Source organism: Rhinoraja longicauda, unplaced genomic scaffold (genome assembly GCF_053455715.1).
Source record: "Rhinoraja longicauda isolate Sanriku21f unplaced genomic scaffold, sRhiLon1.1 Scf000070, whole genome shotgun sequence".
Classification (NCBI taxonomy): domain Eukaryota; kingdom Metazoa; phylum Chordata; class Chondrichthyes; order Rajiformes; family Arhynchobatidae; genus Rhinoraja; species Rhinoraja longicauda.
The window spans coordinates 474,957-487,145 of NW_027601288.1; positions in this window are offsets into that span (position 1 = coordinate 474,957).

The window sequence follows — 12,189 nt, forward strand, 5'->3', positions numbered from 1 at the left end:
GCTCGCTGTATAACTAGTTGTGTGTTGTGAGCACTAGGTGCACTCCGCGCCCGCCCACAACTCTCTGGCTGAGGCGGCGGTTGCCAATAGAGACGGGGAGCGGCGGCAGGATCGTGGGAGGGTCGGGGCAGGTTTCCTTTGTGTGGAAATCAGGCTGCGGTGTTGTTTACCTGCTGCTGGAAGTCCCGCCCAAAACAGCGATTGCCATTGAAACTGTGGCAGACTGATTCACAGTCCGGAGCGGTGACAATTTATCCGCCACTCCATTGACCAGTGTGTGGGCAGTGAACGTTTGTGGAGATGCCCCACTGGATAAACTTGTGTCCGTTGTATCGCTGTTCGTCCGCAACTCCCCGAGGACTAAGTCCCTTTGTTCTCCCTTCTGTGGCAGAGTCTGGGCTCCGGGGCTGCGGCTACAAGGCGACAATGTTAATCCGCTCTTTCGCTCGTTCTCTCTTGGACGGAGCTCACTGCGATTTCCAGGAAGTCTTGAAGCTTTAAAGTCACCGATTTTACTGGCAATTGGGCATTCCGTTGCCTCGTCTGGTGGGTCCTTGGTGTGTTGAGGGTCTGAGTCTCGGACTACAGGAGAAACCGTGAATCCCCGTCAATCTCCCTGGAACACTGCTCGGAATCTCAACTCTTGGTCGAACAACTGAAGCAGAAGTGCGTATGTTTGCCGTAAGGTTTTGAACGGGAACAAGGGCGGGTAGTTGGGGATTAGATGCAGGAACAGTAGATTAGCAAATTACCCTCCCTCTGCTCGCCCCCTTACCTCCCGTTCCCATTCTCTACCGGACCCCCACTACCAATCCCCCTCCCCCAACCATCCCAACCATCTCTCTCCCTGGCTCCTTCGCTGTCTTCCCAACACATCCACTCTCCCCTCACCCTCCCATTCCCACTAGCCCTCATTTTACCCCTCCCCCACACCCTATCCCCCCGTATCCCCCCAACACAATCACCTGACCGCCAGACCCCCAACATATCTGACGGCCTGTAACTCATCCCCCCACACACTCGACCCCCAGCTTCCACACAAGTCATCCCGTGAAACCCAGCCCCCCCACACACCTGACCCCCAGCCCCCCCGCACATGATCCCCAGACCCCGCATGCACCTGTTCCCCTTCCCCCCACACACCTGACCCCCAGGCACTCCACACACATCGGCCCGAGCCCCCTACACAACTGACCCACTGACCCCCTTCACACACCTGAGCTCTAGTCCCCCCATAAATGACCCCCAGGAACACCCCAATAACCTGACATCCTGACTCACACACACATGACCCCAGCCCACCCCACATAACTGACCCGAAGCCACACAAGACACTTGACCCCCTAACATCCCACACACTTGACTCCATCCCCCACACACAAACACGACCGCCAGCCCCCACACACCTGATTCACAGCACCCCAACACACCTGAACGCCTGAACCCCAGCCCCCACACACCTGACCCACGGCCCCCACACAAGTGACCCCGTGAAACCCAGCACCCCCACACACCGGACCCCCAGCCCCCCCCCCCAACACACCTGAACATCAACCCCACACACATCTGCCCCCCACAAACCTGAGCCTCCAGACCTCCAGATGTGGCCCGCCCCCCCGGCACGTGACACAGTTACCCGCAGCCTCCCACACGACTGACCCTCTGCCCCTTCATGCACGTGAAACCCAGCCCCCCCGCACACCAAATCCGCTTCCCCCCACACACCTGACCTCCGGACCCCCATGCCGCCACACACCTGACCCCCAGACATGTGACCCCGAGTCGGATCCCCATGTGCCGCACAAACCTGACCCTATCCCACCTACACACCTGACACGCAGCCCCCACAAACTTGGCCCAAGCCCCCCCCCCCCACACCTGACCCCCACACACACCTGACAACCAGCCCCCACAAACCTTACCCCAAACCCCACATACCTGACCCCCAAACACACCTGTCCCCCAGTCCCCCCACACTCCTGCCCCCCAGCCCCCACACACCTATATCCCAGCCTCGCACAAAGCAGACGCCCAGTCCCCCACACGCCTGAATCCCTGACTCCCCACACACATGACCCCAGCCCCCACACATATGACTACCTGTCCCCCACACACCTGAACCCCTGATCCCCAGACCCCCACAAACCTCAACTCCAGTCCCCCACATACCTGACCCCAATTCCCCCACAAATCTGACCACCAACCCCGCACACAACTGATAACCAGCCGCCCCAGAAAACTGACCCACACACCTGAACTCTGCCCCGCACACGCCCGATCTCCAGCCGACCACAAACCCGACACCCAGACCCCATACAAATGGCACCAGCCCTCCCACACACAATTGACCCCCAGCCCCCACACACCTGAACCCCAGCCCCAAACACCTGACCCCTGATCCCCAGTAGCCATAAACTCATGACACCCAGCCCCCCAAACACGTGCCCACCATCCCTCCCCCACACACTCCTGAACCACAGCCCCCAACACACCTGACACCAAGCCCCCACACACACCTGACTCCCATCCACCCACACACCTGCCCCCCTCAGCATACCACATACCAGCCCCCCCACACATTTGACTACCATGACAACATGCCCACGCACACGTGACCCCTGCCCCCACACACCTGAACCCCAGTCCCCACACAACTGACCTCAGTAGCCACACACACGTGCCCACCAGCCGCCCCCCTACACGCCTGATCCAGCCCCTCACACACCTGACAACCAGTCCCGTCACACACCTGACCCCCTCAACCCCCACGCACCTAACCAACTGCTCCCCACACACACCTGAACTACTTGTCACCCAGACCACCGGAAACCTGTTCCTCAGCTCCCACACACGTGAACTCCAGCCCCGCAAACACCTCAACTCCTGCCCCGCACACACCTGAACTCCAACCCTCAACGCACCTGACCTTAGGCCCTCCATAAACCTGACCCCCTCAGCCCCCCTCTCCTCTGACCACCACCTCTACCACACACCTGAACCCCATCACCGCCCACAGCTGACCCCCTTACCACCAGCACACCTGAATCTGAGCCCACCCAGCCACCTGAACCCCAGCCTTCCCAGAACCCGGATCACCAGCCTCCCACACACATGACCCCCAGCTCCCCACACAAAACTGACCCCAGACCCCCACACACCTGACCCCCTGGCCCTCACAAACCTGACCCCCAGCCGCCCAACACATCTGACCCACTGACCCGCCCAACATTTGACCCAAAGCCCCATCACACACCTGGCCCCCAGAACCCTCACACCTGACCCACTGACCCACAGCCCCCGCACACACCTGATCCCCAGACCCCAACACACCTGACCCCACCCCCCCCCACAAACCTGATCCCCAGCCCCCCACACACCTGACAGCCAGCCCCCCCCCACACACACCTGACCCCAACCTCCACACACACCTCACCTCCAGTCCCCCACATACCTGACCCCCAGTCCCCCCGCACACATGACCCCCAGCCCCCCACTCCCTGACACCCTGACCCCCAGCCCCCCACACAACTTACAACCAGCCCCCCCAAAACCTGAACCCCAACTCCACACACACCTGACCTCCAGCCCCCTGCATACCTGCCCCCCTGCCCCAAACACCTGACCCCCAGCCCCCCATAGACCTGACCCCAGCCCCCCACACACACGTGACCCCAGCCTCCACACACCTGAACTCCAGTCCCACACACCTGACCTCTGAACCCCAGTAACACACACACATGGCACTCAGCCCCCCACACACCTGCCCCCAGCCGCCTCCCCACACGACTGATTCACGCCCCCCCCCCACACCTGACAACCAGCTCCCCCACACACCTGCCCCATTGCTCTCCACACACCTGAACAACTTGTCACACCCCCTGAACCCCACCCCTCCGACACACCTGACCTCCAGCCTCGCATACACCTGAACCCAAAGCCCCCATCCACCTGACCCCCATAGCGCCCCACACACCTGACCCCCAGAGCCCCCACACACTTGAATCCCAGCCCCCACACACACCTGACACCCTCAGCCCCCCCACAAACCTGATCACATGCCCCTTCACACGTGACGTCAGCTCTACGCTCACCTGACCCCCTCAGCCTCCCACACACCTGACCTCCATCCTTCCGACATACTTGAACCAACCCCGGCCCCGCACACACCTGAACCCTAGCCGTCCCACACGCCTGACCCCCAGCTTCGCATATACCTGTTCTCCAGCCCCCCACACAGCTGACTCCCAGCCCCCAAACACGTGACCCCAGCCCCCACGTACAGATGTGACCCACAGCCCCAAAACACCCGAACCCCAGTCCCCACACCCCTGAACCCTGAAACCATGTAGCCACACACACATGACACCCAACCTCTCAGACATGTGCCCCCCAGCCACCCACACACTGCTGAACCACAAACCCCCACACATCTCACCTCTGATCCCATGTAGCCACACACACATGACATCCAGGTCCCACACACGTGCCCCCAGCTACCCACACACTCCTCAACCACAGCCCCACCGACACACCTGACACCCAGCCCTCTACACACCTGACTCCCAGCCCCCCCACTCACCTGACCCCCTCAGCCCCGCATACAGCTGACCCACAGCCCCCCACACAGCTGACCAACTTGCCACCCAGCCCCCAGCCCCTCACACACATAAACCCCAACCCCCCACACACCTGAACTCAAGCCACGCACATAACTGAACCCCAGCCCCCCAGTCACCTGAACCCCTCAACCTCCCCCCCACATAGCTGACCACCAGCCCCCAGCCCCCCACACACCTAAACACCAGCCCCCCACACACCTGAACTCAAGCCACGCACACACCTGATCCACAGCCCCCCACACCTGACCAGCTCAAACCCCCACACCTCAATCCAAGCCCCCCCCCACAGATCTGACCCTCTCAGCCCCCCACACACCTGACACCTTGCCCACAACAGACCTGAACTCAGCCCTCCACACACCTGACCAACCGAGCGCCCCACACCCCTGACCCCCGCCCCTCCGACACACCTGAACTCCAGCCCCCCACACAACTGACCACCTCAGCCAACACCCCAAATAGCTGACCACCAGCCCCCACACACCTGATCCCCTGCCCCCAACATACATGACCTCAGCCCCCCACACACCTGGCCCACCCCCCCCCACACACACACACCTGAACCCCAGCCCTGCACGCAGCTGACCATCTAACTCACCACACACCTGAACCTTAGCACCGCCACACACCTGAACCCCAGCCCCCCAAAAACCGGACCCCCAGCCTCCCACAAACATGACCGCTTGCTCCCCACATACACCTGACCCCCAACCCCCCACCCACCTGACCCCCCAGATCCCCAGCTGCCCAACACATCTGATCCAATGAACCCCCCTAACATTTGACCCAAAGCCCCATCGCACACTTGGCCCCCACACCCCTCACACACCTGTCCCACTGACCACCTCATCTCCCCAAACCCCTGACCCCCACCACTCCGACACACCTTAAGTCCAGCCCCGCACACACCTGAATCCCAGGCCCCCACGCACCTGACCCACTCAGCGCCCCCACATAGCTGACCCCCAGTCCCCCACACACCTGACCCCCTCAGTCCGCACACACCTGACTCCCAGCCCCCCACACACCTGACCCCCAGCCCCCACACACCTGACCCCCTTACTCCAACACAATTTATGTCAGCCCTCCACACACCTGACCCCCACAGCCCCCCGCACACGTGACCCTCACCCTTTCGACACACCTGACTCTCAGCCCCCCCACACATTGGACCCCCAGACCCCCACACATCTGGCCCCCAGCCACCCACAAACCTTACACCTGGCTCCCACGCACATGACAGCCAGCCCCCACACACAACTGACCCCAAACCCCACACACACCTCGCCTCCAGACCCCCACATAGCTGACACCCAGTCCCCCCACACACTTGAACCCCGGCCCCCAATCACCTGACCTCCCCTCCCCCACACTCCTGAACTACAGCCCCCCCAAAACACCTGACAACCAGCCCCCCACACGCACCGGAGCAACATACGCCCAACCAATCAAACACCCGACCTCAGCCCTCCACACACCTGACCGCCTCAGGCCCCCACACCATGACACCCATCCCTCTGACATACCTGAACTCCAGACCCGCACACAAATGAACCCCCGCCCCCTTACACCTGAACCCCACAGCCCCCCAAAGCCCCATCACACACCTGGTACCCACACCCCTCACACACCTGACCCACTGAACTCCATCCCCCACAAACCTGACTCCAAGCCCCCCACACACCTGACAACCAGCCGCCCCACACACCTGACCCTCTGCCCCCAACACACCTGACGTCATCCCTCCACACACCTGACACCCTCAGCCCCTCACACTCCTGACCCCACCCCTGCGACACACCTGAACCCCAGCGCCGCAAACAACTGACCCCCTCAGGCACCCCCCACATAGCTGACCCCCAGCCCACACACACCTGCCCCCCTGCCCCCAACGCACATGTCCTCAGCCCCCCACACACCTGCCCCACACCCCTCCCACACACCTGAACCCCAGCCCCGCACACCTGACCCCCACAAACCGGACCCCCATCCTCCCATGACCCCTTGCTCCTCACACACACCTGACCCCCAAACCCCCACACACCTGACCCCCAGATCCAGAGCCGCCCAACACATCTGACCCACTGACCACCCCCTATCATTTGACCCAAAGCCCCATCACACACCTGGTACCCACACCCCTCACACACCTGACCCACTGACCCACAGCCCCCGCACACAGACCTGACTCCCATCCCCCCACAAACCTGACCCAAGCCCCCCAACGCACCTGACAGCCAGCCCCCTCACCACACACACACCTGACCCAAACCCCACACACACCTCACCCCCAGCCCTCTGCGTACCTAACCCAGCCGGCCACTCACCCGACGCCATGACCCTCACCCATCTGACCCGCTGACCCAAAGGCCCCCACACCTGAAACCCAGCCCCCCATACACCTGACCACATCCCCCCACACACACGTGAACCCAGCCCCCACACACCTAAACACCAGGCCCCACACACCTAACCTCTGAACCTCAGTAGCCACACACACATGACACCCAGTGCCCCACACGGGTGCCCCCCCAGCCGCTTCCCCACACGCCTGTACCAGCCCCGTCAAACACCTGACCCCCTCAACCCCTCACACACCCCACCCACTGCTCCCCACACACCTGAACAACTTGTCACCAGCCCCCCAGACACCTGAACCCCAGCCCCCCAGAAACCGGAAAACCAGCCTCCCACACACATGACCCCCAGCTCCCCACACATACCTGACCCCCCAGACCCCCACATACCTGACCCCCAGACCCTCACAAACCTGACTCCAGCCCCCTAACACATCTGACACACAGACCCGCCCAACATTTGACCCAAAGCACCATCACACACCTGGTACCCACACCACTCACACACCTGACCCACTGACCCACAGCCCCGCGCACACCTGATCCCCAGACACCCACGCACCTGACAGCCACCCCCCCCACACACACCAGACCCCAACCTCCACACATACCTCACCTCCAGTCCCCCACATACCTGACCCCAGTCCCCACGCACACTTGACCCCCAGCCCCGTACACACCTGACCTCCAGACCCCCATCCCCCCACACAACTGACAACCAGACCCCCACAAACCTGAACCTCAACACACCTGACCTCCAGCACCCTGCAAATCCGGCCCGCAGTCCCCACACACCTGATCCACAGCCCCCCACACACCTGACCGCCTCAGCCCCCTACACCCCTAAACCCCACCCCTCCGACACACCTGATCTCCAGCCCCGCATACACCTGAACCCACATCCCCCCACACACATGACCCCCTCAGCGCCCCACACACCTGAACCCCTCAGCCCCCCACACACATGAACACCTGCCCCAAACACACGTGACGTCAGCCCTCCACATACCTGACCCCCTCAGCCCCCCACACACCTGTCCCCCACCACTCCAACGCAGTTGAACCCCTGCCCCGCACACACCTGAACCCAGCCGGCCCAAACGCCTGTCCCCCAGCCCCGCCCATACCTGACATCCAGCCCCCCACACAGCTGACACCTAGCCCCCCATACACCTGAACCCATCCCCCACGCACACATGTGACCCAAAGCCCCCACACATCTGAACCGCAGTCCCCACACTCCTGACACCTGATCCCATGTAGTCAGACACACATGACACCCAGCCTCCCACACACGTGCCCTCGAGCTACCTCCACACTCCTGAACCACAGCCCCCCCCACGCACCTGAACCCCAGCCCCGCACACACCTGTCTCCCAGAGCCCCACACACCTGACCCCCAGAGCCCCCAAAAAGCTAACACTCTGCCACCAACACACCAGACGACAGCCCTACAAACACCTGACCGCCTCAGCTCCCAACACACCTGAACCCCAGCCCCGCACACACATGACCACCAGCCCCCCACACACCTGAACCCCAGCCCTCCCACACACCTGACCACCAGACCCCCACACACGTGGGCGCAAGCCCCCCCCACACACCTAACCCCCAGAACACCACACACCTGACCCTACAGCCCCCAACATACATGAACCCAAGCAGCCCAAATCTGACCCACTGAACCCCCAAAATTAGACCCAAAGCCCCATCACACACCTGGCCCACACACCCCCCACGCAGCTGACTCACTGACCCACAGCCCCCGCACATAACTGACCCGCAGCCTCCCCACACGCCAGACCCCAACTCACCTGACCCCCAGACCCCCAGACACATGACTCCTGGCCCCCACGCACCTGACAGTCAGCCCCACCCCCACACACACCTGACCACAACCCCCACACACACCTCACCTCCAGTCCCCACATACCTGACCCTCAGACCCCACACACTTGATCCCCAGCCCCCCAATCACCTGACTCCCTGACCCCCACATGTCTGACCCCCTGACCCCCACCCCCGCCACAAACTTGATCCCCTGCCACCAACATACACCTCAACCCCAGCCCCGCACACACCTGATTTCCATCCCCTGCATACCTGACCCCAGTCCCCTATACACCTGACCCCATCCCCAACACACAAGTGACACCTAGCCCCCACACACCTGAACCCCAGTCCCCACACACCTGACCTCTGGTCCCCAGTAGCCACACACACATGACACCCAGCCCCAACAAACGTGACGTCAGCCCTCCACACACCTGACCCCCTCAGCCCCCCACACACCTGTCCCCCACCACTCCGACACACTTGAACCCCAGCCCCGCACACACCTGAACCCAGCCGTCCCACACGTCTGTCCCCCAGCCCCGCCCATACCTGACATCCAGACCCCACACAGCTGACACCTAGCCCCCATACACCTGACACCATCCCCCACGCACACATGTGACCCACAGCCCCCACACATCTGAACCGCAGTTCCCACACCCTGACCCCTGATCCCATGTAGCCAGACACACATGACACCCAGCCTCCCACACACGTGCCCTCGAGCTACATCCACACTCCTGAACCACAGCCCCCCCCCCCACACACCTGAACCCCAGCCCCGCACACAACTGTCTCCCACAGCCCCAAACACCTGACCCCCTCAGCCCCCAAAAAGCTACCACTCTGCCACCAACACACCAGACCACAGACGTACACACACCGGACCGCATCAGCTCCCCACACACCTGAACCCCAGCCCCGCACACACATGACCACCAGCCCCCACACAACTGAACTCCAGTACCTCCCACACACACCTGACCACAACGCCCACACACACCTCACCTCCAGTCCCCAAATACCTGACCTTCAGTCCCCCATACACTTGATCCCCAGCTCCCCAATCACCTGACCCCCACATGTCTGACCCACTGACCCCCACCCCCGCCACAAACCTGATCCCATGCCACCAACATACACCTCAACCCCAGCCCCGCACACACCTGACCCCATCCCCCAACACGCAAGTGACTCCTAGCCCCCACACACCTGAACCCCAGTCCCCACACACCTTTCCTCTAGGGGGAAATCTAGCCCCCCATAAACCTGACCCAAGCCCCCACGCACACATGTGACCCACAGCCCCCACACACCTCAACCCCAGTTCCCACACATCTGACCCCTGATCCCATGTAGTCACACAAATATGACACCCAGCCTCCCACACACGTGCCCCCGAGCTACCACACACTCCTGAATCCCAGCCCCCCTCCGACAGATCTGACACTCAGCTCCCCCGCACACCTGACACCCAGACCCCCACACCCCTGACCCCAGTCCTCCTCCTGATTTCCAGCCCCCCACTCACCTGACCCCTCAGCCCCCCACACACCTGACCCACAGCCCCCCATACACCTGAGCAACTTGTCACCCAGCCCCCCGGACACCTGTCACACAGCCCCCCACACACACCTGAACCACAGCCCCGCACACACCTGAACCCCAGCCCCCACACACCTGACCCCCAGATCCCCTACCCCACACACCTGATTCGCAGCCCTCCACACACCTGACTCCCACCGCCGCACACACCTGACCTCAGCCCTCCTCACACCTGACTCCCTCAGCCCCCCACACCCCTGACCCCCACCCCTCCGAACCTCCTGAACTCCAGCCCCGTAAACACCTGAACACCAGACCCCCACACACCTGACCCCCTCAGCCCCTCCACATAGCTGACACCACACCCCCCACGCACCTGACCCACTGACCCACAGCCCCCGTGCACACATCTGACACCCATCCCCCCACAAACCTGACTCCCAGTCCCCCACGAACCTGACAGCCAGCGCACCCCCACACACACCTGACCCCAACACACACACACACACACACACACACACACACACACACACACACACACACACACACACACACACACACACACACACACACACACACACACACACACACACACACACACACACACACACACACACACACACACACACACACACACACACACACACACACCTCTCCCCCAGTCCCCTAAATACCTGAGCCCCAGTCCCCCACACATCTGACCGTCTGACCCACAGCCCCACACACCTGAAACCCAGCCCCCCATACACCTGACCCCAGCCCCCCACACACATGACCCCAGACCCCCACACACCCGACCCCGTCAGTCCCCAACACACCTGATCCCTTGCCCACAACAGACCTGACCTCAGCCCTCCACACACCTGAACCCCCGACCCCTCCACACCTAACCACAGCCCTCCAAAACCTGACCTCCTCAGCCCCCCGCACCTCTGACCACCACCCCTACCACATAACCGACCCCCTGACTCCCCACACACCTAACCATGAGCCCACCCACACAACTGAACCCCAGAAACCGGACCACCAGCTACCACACACATGAGCCCCAACTCCCCACACACACACACCTGACCGCCAGACCACCACACACCTGACCCCCAGCCCCTCACAAACCTGACACCCAGCCGCCCAACACATCTGACCCACTGACCCGCCCAACATTTAACCCAAATCCCCATCAAACACCTGGCCCCAAACCCATCACACACTTGACCCTCTGACCCACAGTCCCCGCACACACCTGGTCCCCAGACCCCCACACACCTGACCCCATCCCCCCACAAACCTGAACCCCAGTCCCCCACGCACCTAACAGCTATCCCCCACACACACCTGACCCCAATCTCCACATGCACCTCACTTCCAGTCCCCCACATACCTGACGCCCAGTCCCCACGCACACTTGACACCCAGCCCCCCACTAACCTGACGTCCTGACCCCCAGCCCCCCACACAACTGACAACCAGACCCTCACAAACCTGAACCCGAACACCGCACACACCTGACCTCCAGCACCCAGCATACCTGGCCCGCAGCGCCCACACACCTGACCCCCAGCCCCCAATACACCTTACCCCAGCCCCGCAAAGACACAAGTAATCCCAGCTCCGATGCACACCTGATCCCTCAACCCCCACACACACCTCACTCCCACCCCCCACACACACCAGACCACCTCAGCCCCCCACACACCTGACCCCCTCAGCCCCCACACACACCTCACTCCCAGCCCCCCAACCGCCTGAAACCCTCAGCCCCCCACCACACACTTCACTCCCAGCCCCCCCACACACACCTGCCCCCTCAGCCCCCCCCCCACACACCTGAC